Source organism: Lissotriton vulgaris, chromosome 5 (assembly GCF_964263255.1).
Source record: "Lissotriton vulgaris chromosome 5, aLisVul1.2, whole genome shotgun sequence".
Classification (NCBI taxonomy): domain Eukaryota; kingdom Metazoa; phylum Chordata; class Amphibia; order Caudata; family Salamandridae; genus Lissotriton; species Lissotriton vulgaris.
In genome coordinates, this window is record NC_141693.1 from 352,766,025 (window position 1) to 352,781,768 (window position 15,744).

A 15,744-nucleotide genomic window follows, 5' to 3' on the forward strand; every position below is an offset into this window, starting at 1 on the left:
AAGGGGGGTCCCAAAACGCGATTTTCCCATGTTAATTTCCATAGGGCGGTTGGACTCACTTTTAGCCCGAACGGCTGAATGGATTTACACGAAACTTGGCAAAATTGTAGGGACTGTTAGCCCGATGTGCCTTTGCTAGGTCTCAATATATGTGCTTCAGTGGATTTTGAGAAATTAACGTTTAAATCAAGATATATATCTGTAACAGCGCTCCGGGCAGCGATCCGGTTCGCGAACTTTTCGCGTATCGGAACTTTGCGATGCGAAGCTGATTGGCTCTCCGGTGTCTGTCAACATTCTAAACAGTCCGTAGCGGCCGCCATCTTGTCTCTCGGTAGGATCGAGAGACAAGAGGAGGCCAAAACAAAGGGGGAAATGTAGGAAAGGGGGCAATGTAGACCCCTTCTGACCCCCTAGGATTGATGAGGGGGATATTATAGAGCCACGCGGGGCAAAAAAAAAAAATCCGATTTTTTCGCCGTAAAGACGCGTCTTGGTTCGCGAACCGGGCAGCTAACCGGGCAGCTAACCGGGCAGCTAACCGGCAGCGTAACGTGAGTCGGAGGAGTAGCTGATTGGCTGTCAACATTGTAAACAGTCCGGAGCGGCTGCCATCTTGTCTCTCGAGAGACAAGATGTGGTGAAAAACGAAGGGGGAAATGAAGGAAAGGGGGCAAGGTAGACCCCTCCTGACCCCCTAGGATTGATGAGGGGGATATTATAGAGCCACGCGGGGCAAAAAAAAAAAATCCGATTTTTTCGCCGTAAAGACGCGTCTTGGTTCGCGAACCGGGCAGCTAACCGGGCAGCTAACCGGGCAGCTAACCGGCAGCGTAACGTGAGTCGGAGGAGTAGCTGATTGGCTGTCAACATTGTAAACAGTCCGGAGCGGCTGCCATCTTGTCTCTCGAGAGACAAGATGTGGTGAAAAACGAAGGGGGAAATGAAGGAAAGGGGGCAAGGTAGACCCCTCCTGACCCCCTAGGATTGATGAGGGGGATATTATAGAGCCACGCGGGGCAAAAAAAAAAAAATCGATTTTTTTTCGCCGTAGAGACGCGTCTTGGTACGCGAACCGGGCAGCTAACCGGGCAGCTAACCGGGCAGCTAACCGGGCAGCTAACCAGGCAGCTAACCGGCAGCTAAGCTAAAAAAAAAAAAAAAAAAGATTCGATTTTTTCGCCGTAGAGACGCGTCTTGGTACGCGAACCGGGCAGCTAACCGGGCAGCTAACCAGGCAGCTAACCGGCAGCTAACCGGGCAGCTATATCTGTAACAGCGCTCCGGGTAGCGCTCCGGTTCGCGAACTTTTCGCGTATCGGAACTTTGCGAAGCGGAGCTGATTGGCTCTCCGGTGTCTGTCAACATTCTAAACAGTCCAGAGCGGTAGGGATTGTTTGTTTGATGTGCCTTTGCAAGGCCTCAAGATATGTGCATGTGTGGATTTTGTCTAATTAAGGTTAAAAAAATATATATATCTGTAAGCGTGCTCCGGCGCGCTTACGTTACGGGTTTGGTTTGCGCTGCAGAGGCGACGCGTCATGAGGCGTCTCACGTGGCTACGTGATACGTCACGTAATAAAGAGTATATTTTACAGCTACAGATATTAGCTTTTAAAAAACCAATGAAATTCAATGAAAAAACCACAGGTTATAGACTATATATAGTTAGGAATTAGCATTTACAAAACCTTGAAAATTCACTGAAAAAACCATAGGTTATAGACCATATATAGTTAGGAATTAGCATTTACAAAACCTTATTTTACTCGCACAAAACCATTGAAATTCCATATATAGTTAGTTGCACTAACTATATATCGCGCACCCGCAATCCACTGCTGATGATGTCACATATTACATCATTCATGACATGGTCAGTGACATCACTGATGACATCACTGATGACATCTCAAATGACATCACTGATGACATCACTGATGACAACATCCAGTGACTGTATGTTTCTGTAAAGTTAAAATATGTCTTATATTTTGAAGAATGAGTGGATGTATAAGTGTCTGGATGAAGGATTTAGTAGGTGCATGACTGACTGATTGAGTGAGTGATTAAATGTGTCTCACTGAGTGCATGGGTTAGTGACTAAACTGTTTTAATTTGTGCATCATTATATCTGTTGTTCTACAAACTGCTGCATATGTTGATCAGTAGCTATATGAGTAACTGTATGGGTTGATTGGTTGTCCAAGTATTTGTATGGGAAACTGAGTGTGTGTGTATGGGTGGCTGGAAGGTGTGTGACTCTGTACATAGATGTGTGAGTAGTTGATTCACTATATGTATAGATTCAAAAGTGCATGTGCAAACAGCTGTATGGGCGGTTGACTGTGCATGAGTGTATTAGTGAGTGAATGGATATCTCAGTGCTACATGTCAAAATAAGTACATATGTAAAACACAGTACATGTGAGAGTTGACATCTATAAATAACTGTGCATAAGAGCCAGTGAATGTGTGAGTGGCTGTATGGATCATTGTGAACATGTATCAGAGATTGTATAAGAGAGTAAAGTAAATATGTGTTAGTATATGTTTGAATAAGTAAGGTGTGTATAACTGTATAGTTGAGAAAATGGAGGTGTGATTGATTTTTGGCATAACTGACTAGGTGTGTGAGTAACTCCATGGATGAGTGACAGTCTGTGACTGTCTGTTTACACTGATTGTATCTAAGGTTATATTAGAGTCTGAAGAGGTTCATGGTATTATCACATGAATGATATCATCAGTGATGTTATCAGTCATGTCAAATGAGATGTTTTCAGTGATGTCATCAGTGATGTCATTTGAGATGTCATCAGTGATGTCATCAGTGATGTCACTGACCATGTCATGAATGATGTAATATGTGACATCATCAGCAGTGGATTGCGGGTGCGCGATATATAGTTAGTGCAACTAACTATATATGGAATTTCAATGGTTTTGTGCGAGTAAAATAAGGTTTTGTAAATGCTAATTCCTAACTATATATGGTCTATAACCTATGGTTTTTTCAGTGAATTTTCAAGGTTTTGTAAATGCTAATTCCTAACTATATATAGTCTATAACCTGTGGTTTTTTCATTGAATATATATATATATATATATATATATATATATATATATTTCTGTTCTGTTAGTAATAATTCCAATAAAATGTTTATGTGTGTATTGAGTTTGTTTTTATAGACCATAAAGCACTTATCGAATGAAATAGTTATTGATTTGTATTTCTTTCTGTTGTAACAGCCGTGAAGAAGCACAGTATGCATGAAACACATGTTGGCTGTAGGCTGTGTATATAAACTGCATTAAGAGACTCGCCAAGAGATCAAATGAAGACAGAATATAAGCAAACTATGAAAGAATGTTTAATATTTCATATTGTATCTGTCTCAGTAAAATATATATATATATATATATATATATATATATATATATATATATATACACACATATATATATTGAGACAGATATAATTTCAAATAATGAACATTCTTTCAACAGTTGCTTTTAACAAACATCATAATTATTACGAACAGAACAGAATCTTGTACAAAGCACTCTAATAATATCATAAGGGTGTTTCCCAAAGCACAATATTATTGCACTTCCACATCACTGTTCTGAACATTTATCAGAGATAAGAACAGTGTGTCAGTAGGTATTTATAGTTAGGACCATGTTGACTTCCTATATCTTTGGCTTCATTTGACAAATCTTCACGAAGGTGTCTAAAAAAAGTGTCATAGTGAGTCTTGTTGTGCATGACATTTTCGGGGTGATCCGTCTGATAGGGACTGAGTTAAAGGGAGGGTCAAAAAAGTGCATTTCCAATGTTAATTCCTATAGGAGCCTTGAAACTGACTACAACCCGAACCACTGGACGGAAGTACGACAAATTTGGCAGAAAGGTAGATTTGGTTACGCAGATTACGCTTTCACTTATTTTGTGTTAAGCCATTCAGTAGTTGTTGAAACATTTAAGGAACTCCAAATTTGTATATCTGCAATTGCAGCTAATTTGCATATAATAACAAGCTTGTGCAGAGAACTCCAGAGCTCTGATTGCCTGCCAACACTTCAACTAGGAAATGTTGGCCGCCATCTTGGGACTCGCTTCAGTCGAGTCCCAAAAGAAATTTAAAAAAAAAACAAAAGGGGGGAGTAGAAATACCCTGATCCCAAGCAGGTAAAAAAAAAATTCTTTTTTTAAATTTACATTTTTGCAAATTCGCTGCAAAAATTTGGGAAAAAAAAGAAAAACAAGTGTGGTCTCCCGCACTTGTTTATACTAAAGCCCCCGCCAGGAGACACGACTGCAGAACAGAGCCCAAGGGGGTGGGGCCATCACTCCAGTGCTAAAAGTTCCTCTGCTATCCTGCCGTACGGGACAATACAATAGCTGGACTTGGGGTCACTAGCCCCTTTGGACCTCATCTATGCCTGGGCACACCATTTCCCACCAGGATACACGTCAGAAGTCCTGACTGCAGAACGGAGCCCAAGGGTGTGGAGCCATCACCACAGCGCTAAAAGGGCCTCTGCTATGCCACCATAATACACTACCTGGACTTGGGGTCACTAGCCCCTTTTGACCTCACCTGTGGCTGTGGACCCTATTTCCCATCAGGATACATGTCAGGAGGTGAGACTGTAGATGAGCCCAAGGGGGTGGGGCCATCATCCCAGCTTTAAAAGCACATCTGCTATCTTTTGTACATCAGAAGGAAAGGCCACAAATTGAAGAGCCATTAATGGAAAATGTAAGCTTTAGCAGCAGATGTTCCAATTTCTATTATATTTATTTACACCACAGTTACTTCTAGGTACCCTTCTGATCTAGGATGCTCAGTGGTGACAGACAGTAGGTTACCCTTAAAAATTGAACCAGGGATGCCATAGAGCGATGCCATGTCTGTCAGTTCATTCCAGGGTCACCTAATTTTATTTACCCTGTTCCTTTCCATGGGAGGCTGTTCCAGGAGAGGTGGGATAAGAAATGGTGCAGACCAAGTGTACCCATGTCCCATATCCAGTTGAGATCTGGGGACCTTCCTCATGCCCACTCCCTAATGCCCTCTGTCCTCACAAAAGTGCAGGTCTGTAAATGACCTGAGAGCGGCACTCACGTGGGGGGAACATGGGGGGGAGGTTGATGAGAGAGGAGATGGGTGGCACACAAGACGGCAGGTGAAAACCAACAGTGTACGGAGGACATCTTTAACCAAACAAAGAAGCACTTACTTCATATAGTTAAGAGAAAGTATATTTGTGTGGTGGGGATTTACCTCTTTGTAGTCTTGTTGTCTTCTTTATATGAGAATTCCTATTATCATAGATTTACGGATGAAGATGCACAAGGAACAATTACATTGCTGAAACTCAAACAAGGTTACTGGCAGGTCTGGACTGGCTGTAGCGGGCACTGGGTGAGTCCCCGGTGGGCTGCCTGGGTGGGGACCAGTTTTAGATCTCTAGGGGGCCGTATTTGTTACCGGGCTGGTTTTGCAGCGTAGCTGTAATATCGCCCCCCAGCAACGAAAGCGGCACAAAGCATTCCGCTAACCCCCACAGCACCCCTCCGTTGCCAGGGCAGGTTTCGGTTCCTAATCCTGCCCTGGTCACTGGAGGCATTTGCTGGTGGTCCATTACACAGATTTAATGTAGAATATGCATTGGACATTTAATCAATGAGGTAGTTCTCAGTAATTATCCAGAAGAAAGTACTCCAGTTAGATAGACATTTTGTTGAAACCTGTGTTCTCTTGTAGGATAAAGGGGGAGGTCACTCACACAGCTACTGACACTACGACACAGACACTTACACACCCACTCATACACCCATTCTGCCACTCTCACATCCACTCACAATTCCATATAGTCGGTAACATCCACTGACCGATCCATATACCACTCACACACCCACAAAACCACTGACACACCCACTTAAAGACCCATACGACTTCTCACACACCCACTCACAGAGCAATACAGACACATGCACACCCACTAATTGACCTATACAGCCACTCACAAACCTACTTTCCACAGTCACAAGTTACAGTTAGCAAATAATATTAAAAACCTTTAGAAATTCACTAAAAAAAACAAAGGTTACAGAGCCGTTATAGTTAAGAAATAGAATTTACAAACCTTAACAAATTCACTGAAAAAAACAAAGGTTTCAGGGACCTTTTAGTTAGGAAATAGAATTTTTAAAAACCTTAGAAATTCACTGAAAAAACAAAAGTTCCAAGGACGTTATAGTTAGGCTCAGATTTCAATCGTACAAATCCAGTGAAAGTCAGCAGTTATAGTTACATGAGCTATCTATAACTTATGCCCCTACAATGCACTGCTTATTACCTCACATATTACATCACTCATGACATGGTCAGTGATATCTCTGATGACATCTCAAATGACATCACTGATGATTTCATCCACAGAACCACTCACATCCATTTTCACCCCCAATGCAACCTCTCACACACCCACACAACCACTTGCATACCCATTCACAGACCCATACAACTACTCTCACACACACTCAGTCAACCATAGATCCACTCACACATCCACTCACTCACCTATTCAGTAACTTACACAGCCACTCACTTACCCATGCACCTACTCACACAGGGACTCACTTTCCCATACAGTAACTCACACAGCCTTTTACTCACCCATAAAGCTACTCACACACCCACTTATTCTCCCATACAGCCATTCCCACTCCCAATCACCCACCCATACAGCCTCTCAACAGAGCCACTCACTCACCATACATACAACCAGTTATGCACCCACTCACATACCCACACACATGCATAACCATTCACACATCAATACAAGCACTCACATGATCACCGACTCACCCATACAGCCACTCACAAAGACACTAACTCTCCAATTTAGCCACTGACACACACTCACCTATACCACCACTTATACACACATTGACTATGTAATACATTTAATCACACACTTACTAACTTACCCATACATCCACTCAAACAGCCACTCACTCACCCATATACCCACTTACACACCCAGTCACTCACCTATGGAGCTACTCAAACAGGCACTCACTCTCTGATACAGCCACTCACATTAACACTCACCCACCCATACAGCTACTCACACAACCACTCACTCACCACTACAGCCACTCACCCACTCACACATCCACTCACCCACCCATACAGAAACTCAAACTCACTTACCAATACAGCCATTGACACAGGCACAGGCTCACTCATACAGAGACTCACACACCCACGTAGTCACCTATACAGCCACTCACACACCCATATAGCCACTCAGACCCACTCACACACAGATTCAGACAGTCTCACAGTCTCTCAGATGACACGTTAGAAAAAATAGCACTCATTAAAAGTCACAAAAATAATTTAAGTTATGCAGTAGCTTAGTATATATCTTTAAAACTCAGAAACTTTTACAAAACACACTCACTGGATGATGTCATCAGTGATCACTCACTGGATGATGTCATCAGGGATGTCACTGGCCATGTCATAAGTGTTGTAATATTGAGAGGTCATATGTAGTGCCTTGCGGGGGCATAAGTTATACTTAGCTCAGGTAACTATAACTGCTGAATTTCACTGGTTTTGTATGATTGGTATCTGAGCCTAACTATAACGTCCCTGTAAATTTCAGTATATATATATATATATATTCACAATACTAACCATAACTGGTGGATTTTTTTCAAAGTTTTCTCTCTCGCTATGTATGACCAAAAGTCTAGTCTCAGTTAAACTGAAGACCAAAACTTAAGTTAAACTAAGACAAAAGTCTAACTTTATTACTTGTAAATACCCTTTGTGAATACCGAAAGTCGTAAAGTTAAACTTTCATCTCAGTTTACTTTTATGAATCGGGCTCTTAGTTGCAGGTAAGTAAAGTTTTGAAACTGGCAATACTTTTCAATGCAGTAAATGAATATTTAGTGAAGGACCTCCGTTCAGCAAGACATATACAGTTTGTAGAAATATCAATACTTTGCAGGTCAAATAAAACATACACAGTGCAATATCTCAATTGAGCAATGTTATCATATGGGAGGAAAACAAGAATGCAATTTCACAGGTAAGTACTTTACTCACAAACCCAGTATTCAGGGTTTTAGGTCAATACAAGGTAAGGTTCAAGTGAGCACCAAGACTGCACCACCAGAGGCACTGGGGTGGCAAGGCGCAGAGCTCAAATTCGGAGTTAGTGCCTACTGCTGACCAATGAAGCTGGGGGGCACTCGAGGTTGTGCCAATTACAGGTAAGTAAAGCAGAGTTGGAGGTTAAGACAAGCACTGGGGGGCAATGGTGCAGCAACAAACATACACGCTCAGTGGCACAGAGGCAGCTGGGTGCAGAGTGCCAACACAGTGGTGGGCGCCCTATAAAAATCAATGGGACAACTGTCTCAAACATAGGCTGCAGGCTTGGACCAAGAAGCTAGAGGAAGGAAACCGACGGTTGGGCAGATACGTTGGAATGTTGAGGGTCACATGTGCACTGTCAATCTGGCTCTCTGAGGCCGGGGGCTGCGAGTGCAAGGGTGTCTTTTGAGGTCGGAAAATCCCTACCGGAGCCGGGGTCCTTTGTGTTGAGGCTGCAGGAGTTGTCGTGGAGTCCAGGAGGTGTCAGCCCATGGTGGACTCGGGCTCTGGATCGCTGGGGAACCTCACAGGGACCGTTGGGCTACTTGGACTCGGACCGGAGGCCGCGGGGGCAGAGGTGGATCTGGAAGTGGGGTTTTGCGGTTCCGCAAGTCACAGAGACCTTTCTTGGTAACCAGGGCCGCTGTCCTCAGGAGTTATTGTCTTTGTTGAAGGTAGCAGTTCTACCGGAGGCTTTTGGAGGCTGCTGGGATGCGGGACGAGTCATCTGTTTTCGCAGGATAATCGAGGCTGCAGACAGGCTCATGGAGCTGGGGTCAAGTCAGTGGGTGTCTTTAGACTACCTCTGCTACAATCAATCAATCAGGTTTCTTGTAAAGCACAACTACTCACGCGTAAGGGTCTCAAGGCGCTGTGGCAGGAAGGATTTGCACAGCTCTTCTTTGTTCACTTTCTTAACAGGTCGTCAAGAACTAATGATTAAGGTTCAGGGGTACCCTTAAATACTCAATTTAACAGGGCGTAACAGGGGCTGGAAGGTAGTAGCAAATGGGCTACTGAAATCCTTCAAAACAATAAGGAGGATTTTCAAAGAGGGGGGTCACTTCAGCTCAGGAAAACTTAGGGGTGGTCCAGGCTGGAGAGGCACTGGCTAGTAAAACAAAGGGTATAAACACTTTGAGGCTCACCGCCCTTCAATGCTGTTCCTGCTTGGGGTAGGTGTGAAGCACCTCCATCCAGAGCAGGCTTTGTTTCTGACCCAAGAGAGCGCAAAGCTCTTACCTCAGGGGGTCAGAAACATGTCTAGAAATGGCAGGCTGGTGCCGACCAGTCAGACACACACTAGTGGTTTGTTAGGTTTTCAGGCATGTCTGAGGTGCCCTCTGAGTGCATTTGTTAATGAATTCAACATTGGCATCAGTGTGGGCTCACTAATCTGAGATGTTTAGTACCAAACATCTTGAGATTCAGTGATGTCATCATGGAGCTGTGGAACTCGTATCAACAAGCTCCCAGCCCATGTACACAGTATGGCTTCACTATACCCTTATAATTTCAAAGAATAGACTTATACACTATAGAGGCATATCTGCCTATGAAGTTATGCCCTCACAAGAGGTACCGTGCACCCTGACTTAGGGCTGCAAGGCCTGCTGTAGGGGAGACTTACCTTCTCAAGTCAAGTCAATTCAACTTTATTCGATTAAGACAGGGAATTATAAAAGCTTACAATTCAATACAAATATGAAAAAGGAAAGAGTTACCTTCTCTTGCCGTGCTAGCATGCCTTGCACAAAGGGATGTGTGCCAGATTGACTCTACACTTTTAGCAGCACAAAAGCACGCAGGCTGCAGTGGCAGTGTGAAGGTGTTTGGTAAGTAGTGTCTGAGGGTGGCATATTACATGCTGCAGCCGTTAGAGACCCTCTCTGGCCAGAATGCCCTTGGTACTGCTGGTACCTTTTACAAGGGACTTATATGTGGGCCAGAGGTGTGTCAATAGCGGAAACAAAGGTACAGGTTTGGGAAAGTACACAGGCACTGGGAACCTGGTTAGCAGGAACCCAGCGCACATTCAGTCAAAGTGCATGAGAATCAGGCAAAAGTGGGGGGTAACCATGCAAAAAGGGGCACTTTTCTACAGAAGGTGCGCTGGATCTTTTTGAATTTGTATATACGTGGTTATGGACCGATGCAGACAGGCGTTCCTTAGCATAGATGTACCAAACCCACCCCCACCACGTTAATGGAAGGTGTTGCTGGCAACTTCCAATATTAAGCAAAGCTAAGCTGAGCAGCCAGTAGGAAATTAGTTATCAGTTTTCCAATTGGGGAAATCAGGGGGTAAGTTCCTAGGGCTCCCGTGCAGCCAAGCAGGACCATCTGGGGCAGTGTGGAAGAGTGTCATGCATTATCTGTTGTATCAGAGACAGGATCTCTCACCAGAAGGTTTGAATGTGCGGACACAAACACCAGGTATGAAGTAGCGTGCTTCGTTTCCCACAGCGCTTCCAGCATGTGTCTGGACTATTGAACATAGCATGTAGCCATGGGGGAGTGAGGTATCATCTAGTCAATCAATCAATCAATCAATCATTTATAAAGCGCACTACAAACCCGCGAGGGTCTCAAGGCGCTGAGGAGGGGGAGGACGCTACTGATCGAATAGGTCTTGAGTATGCTCCTGAAGGTCAGCACGTCTTGGGTCTGTCGTATGCTCAGTGGGAGGGTGTTCCATGTCTTGGCGGCGAGGTGGGAGAAGGATCTCCCGCCGTTGGTTGTTCTTCGGATGCGCGGGATGGTGGCGAGTGAGAGGTCGGTGGAGCGTAGCTGGCGGTTTAGGATGTAGAAGGCTAGCCGTCTGTTGAGGTAGGCTGGGCCGGTCTTGTGGAGTGCTTTGTGTGCGTTGATGAGGAGCTTGAAGGATATCCTCTTGTTGACGGAGAGCCAGTGCAGGTTTCTCAAGTGGGGGGTGATGTGGCTGTGTCGTGGTACGTCGAGGATCAGTCTTGCCAAGGCGTTTTGGATGCGTTGTAGTCGTTTGATGAGCTTGGTCGGGGCTCCCGCGTAGAGGGCGTTTCCGTAGTCGAGTCTGCTGCTGTCAAGGGCCTGGGTTACTGTCTTTCTTGTATCTGTTGGGATCCATCTGTAGATCTTGCGGAGCATGCGGAGGGTGTTGAAGCAGGAGGAGGAGATGGCGTTGACTTGCTTGGTCATTGAGAGCGTTGAGTCGAGGATGATTCCCAGGTTGTGTGCATGGTCAGTGGGTGTCGGGGCTGCCCCCAGTGGCGTCGGCCACCAGGAGTCGTTCCAGGCTGAAGGGTTGGAGCCGAGGATGAGGGCCTCCATCTTGTCCAAGTTCAGCTTCAGATGGCTGATCTTCATCCAGTCAGCGACGGCCTTCATTCCTTCGTGGAGGTTGGCTTTTCGCTGATGGGGTCCTCGGTCAGGGAGAGGACCAGTTTAGTGTCATCGGCGTAGGAGATTATGTTGAGGTCAGGCTGTTGGGAGACGTGTGTGTGCGGGTCCATGTAAATGTTGAACAGTGTCAGGCTGAGGGAGGATCCCTGGGGTACACCGCAGATGAACTCAGAGGCTTTGGAACGGAATGGGGGAGGCGGATGCTCTGGATTCTGCCGGAGAGGAAGGAGGTGGTCCATTCCAGAGCCTTGTCTCGGATCCCTGCGGCGTGGAGGCGTGCGTGTAGAGTGCGGTTGCAGACGGTGTCAAAGGCAGCGGAGAGGTCTAGGAGGATGAGTGCTGCGGTCTCACCATTGTCCAGCAGGGTCCTGATGTCGTCGGTGGCGGCGATGAGGGCAGTCTCGTTGCTGTGGTTCCTGCGGAACCCTGACTGGGAAGGGTCCATGATTCTGTTTTCTCTGAGGTATCGTGTTTGCTGTCTGTTGACGATTTTCTCGATGACCTTGGCCGGGACGGGGAGCAGAGAGATGGAGCGGACGTTCTTGAGGTATCTTGGGTCTGCCTTGGGTTGTTTGAGTAGGGTGTTGATCTCGGCGTGTTCCAGCTGTCTGGGAAGGCCACCTATCAAGATGGAGAGATTGATGACATTGTGCAGGTGGGGTGCAATGGAGATGCTTGCTTTCTTGAAGACGTGGTGCGGGAATGGGTCTGACGGAGAGCCAGAGTGGATTGTGCTCATGGTCTTGATGGTGTCATCGACAATCACGCTGGCCCAGGCTAGCAGGGGGTTGTAGTCGATGGTGTGTGGAGGGTCTGTTGTGTACTTGTCTGTTGGGGCTGTCTGGGTGTTGAAGCTGCCGTGGATGTCTGCTATTTTGCTGTAGAAGAAGGTGGCGAGGTAGTCGCACAGGGCTTGCGACGGCGGGATGTCATTGGTGTTGGAGCTGGGGTTGGAGAGTTCCTTCACGATGTTGACGAGCTCCTTGCTATTGTGTGCATTGTTGTCGAGGCAGTCTTTGAAGGAGGTCCACTTGGCCTCCCTGATGAGGTGGTGGTGGTTGCGGATGACGTCCTTGTGTGCTGCGTGGCTGTCCGGAGTTTGTTCACTGTGCCATTCCTTCTCTAGTTTCCAGCAGGCTTGCTTGGAGGCAAGGAGTTCTGGGGTAAACCAGCTGGCCCTCTTGATGGGGTCTCTGTGGTGGGGTTTCTTCAGCGGGCGAGGGTGTTGGCGCAGTCCTTGCTCCAGCGTCTGAGGCTGTGGGCAGCTTCGTCAGTGTTGGAGGGTTCGGTGGGTGAGATGAGAGCGAGGTTTGCATGTATTTGGTCTTTGGTGATTTTGCTCCAGCAGCGGCGGGGGATCTGTTGGGTGTGGTGGTGTGTGGTGGGTTTCTGGAAGGCGAAGAGGATGCAGCGGTGGTCGGTCCAGAGGAGTTCGGTGGTGTGGCTGACGGAGACGTGCGGGCTTGAGGAGAAGACGGGGTTGAGCTTGTGGCCGGCGGAGTGGGTGGGCGTTGTGACAAGTTGCTTCAGTCCGAGGTTGGCGAGGTTATCGATCAGGGTTGCGGAGTTGTTGTCGTTGCTGTTCTCAAGGTGAAAGTTCAGGTCTCTGAGGAGGATGTAGTCGGTGGAGGTCAGGGCCTGCGTGCTGATGAAGTCAGGGATGGAGTTGCTGAACTGGGAACAGGGTCCGGGGGGTCGGTAGATGAGGGTGTCTCTGAGGGTGGAGTTACGGTCTGTGTGGATCAGGAAGTGCATGTGTTCTGCGGTGCTGAGAGCGTCGTCCATGCTAGTCAAGACCCTGATGCTGTTCTTGTGGACGATCGCGATTCCTCCTCCGACACTGTTGATGCGGTCTGTGCGGGTGATCTTGTAGCTGTCTGGGATGGCTATGACGATGTTGGGTGCGGAGGAGTCGTTCAACCAGGTCTCTGTCAGGAAGGCGACGTCCGGGGATGTTGTGGTGAGCAGGTCTCAGAGCTCGACGGAGTGTTTGCATGGAGAGCGGGTGTTTAGTAGTATGCATCAGAGGTGGTTGAGGTCTTTCTTGGCGGGTAGTTCGTCGGCTCTGAGGCTGGTGTACCTGCAGTTCCGGCAGGTGAAGGGACTGTGTGTGCGTTTCGGGGCAGCCTTGAAGCAGGTGTGGGTCCGTCCGGAGTTGAGAGCGTGCAGAGTGCTGGCGTCGTAGTGGTGGCGGTCGTCATGGTGGGTGCGGGGGCCAGGGGTTCTGGCGCTGGGCGCGGTCCAGGCACGGACGGGCACAGACAGGCTTGCCTTAGGCACGCCTTCGGTGCACCACCGCGAAGCTGCGCATCAGCCAGCATATATGGGGAGGTGTGAGGGAGGAGCAGCTGGGAGGTGGGAGCAGAGATTGAACAGTCAGGGGGGCGGGCGGCAGGGGACGCAGCAGCGGGGGTGGTGAGGGACGATGAAGGGAACAGAAGGCAAAAGAGCACAAAAAACGAGGGAAAACAAGGGAAAACAAGTGTCACAGCAGGCAAGAGGGCACAGAAATACAGGGAAAAAACAAGTGGCAAAGAAGGCAAAAAGGGCACAGAAATACAGGAAAAATTAGTGTCACAGAAGGCAAGAGGGCACAGAAATACAGGGATAAAACAAGTGGCACGGAAGGCATAAAGGGCACAAGAATATGGGAGCAGGTGAGAAACAGAAGGCAAAACCGGGCTGAGAGACACGGACGCAGCGAGAGGTACAGAAGGGAAAACCGGGCTGAGAGACACGGACGCAGCGAGAGGTACAGAAGGAAAAACCGGGCAGAGACACGGGGGCAGCGAGGGGTAGAGAAGGAGAAACCCGGCAGAGACACGGGGGCAGCAAGGGGTACTGAAGAAAAAAACAGGCTGAGAGACACGGGGACAGCGAGGGGATCAGAGGGAGGAAAACAGGCATGGACCACGAACAGGCATCGGGGGAAGACAGAACAACAGCAGTCACAGACACAACAATGAAATACAGGCAATACAATAAAACAATAAAGCGGAAGATGAACAAACCTATGGCCTACCACTGGCCACCAGGGATGAGGCGCAGGTAGTAGCCTGCAGGTGGTGGAGGGCCTCGAACTTCCTCAGCAGCGGCAGCTGGGAAAGGGACATACAAGCGGTGCTGTGCGGAGGGGGAGCGGCCTACCTGGTAGGGTCAAGGGTCACTCTCCTCACCGCGCAGCAGCCGGCCTACATGGGGAGATGGGAGGAAGGAGCACCTGGGAGGCGGGAGCAACTAATGGGCAGTGGGCAGTCAGAGGGCGGGGCCGCAGGGGATGCAGCGGCAGGGTCGGTGAGGGACGATGAAGGGAACAGAAGGCAGAAAGGACACAAGATCGAGGGAAAACGAGTGTCACAGAGGCAAGAGGGCACAGAAATACAGGGAAAAAACAAGTGGCACAGAAGGAATGAGGGCACAGAAGGACAGGGAAAAAACGAGTGGCACAGGGGCAAGAGGGCATAGAAACACAGAAAAAAACGAGTAGCACAGAAGGCAAGAGGGCACAGAAACACAAGAAAAACGAGTGTCACAGAGGCAAGAGGGCACAGAAACAAAGGAAAAACTAGTGTCACAGAGACAAGAGGGCACAGAAACACAGGGAAAAACGAGTGTCACAGAGGCAAGAGGGCACAGAAATACAGGGAAAAAATTAGTGGCACAGAAGGCAAGAGGGCACAGAAACACAGGGAACAAGGGAGTGGCACAGAGGCAAGAGGGCACAGAAATACAGGGAAATAACGAGTGGCAAAGAGGCAAAAGTGCACAGAGATACAGGAAAAAACGAGTGGCACAGAGGCAAGAGGGCACAGAAACACAGGTAAAAACGAGTGTCATAGAAGGCAAGAGGGCACAGAAATACAGGGAAAAACGAGTGGCACAAAAGGTAAGAGGGCACAGAAATACAGGAAAAAACGAGCGGCACAGAGGCAAGAGGGCACAGAAATACCGGAAAAACGAGTGGCACAGAGGCAAGAGGGCACAGAAATAAAGGAAAAAAACGAGTGTCCAGAAGGCAAGAGGGCACAGAAATACAGGGAAAAAATGAGTGGCACAGGGGCAAGAGGGCACAAGAATACAGGGCAGCTGAGAAACAGAAGGCAAGAACGGGCAGAGAGGCACGGCGCAGCGAGGGGAACAGAAGGAAAAAACGGGTAGAGAGACGAGGGGA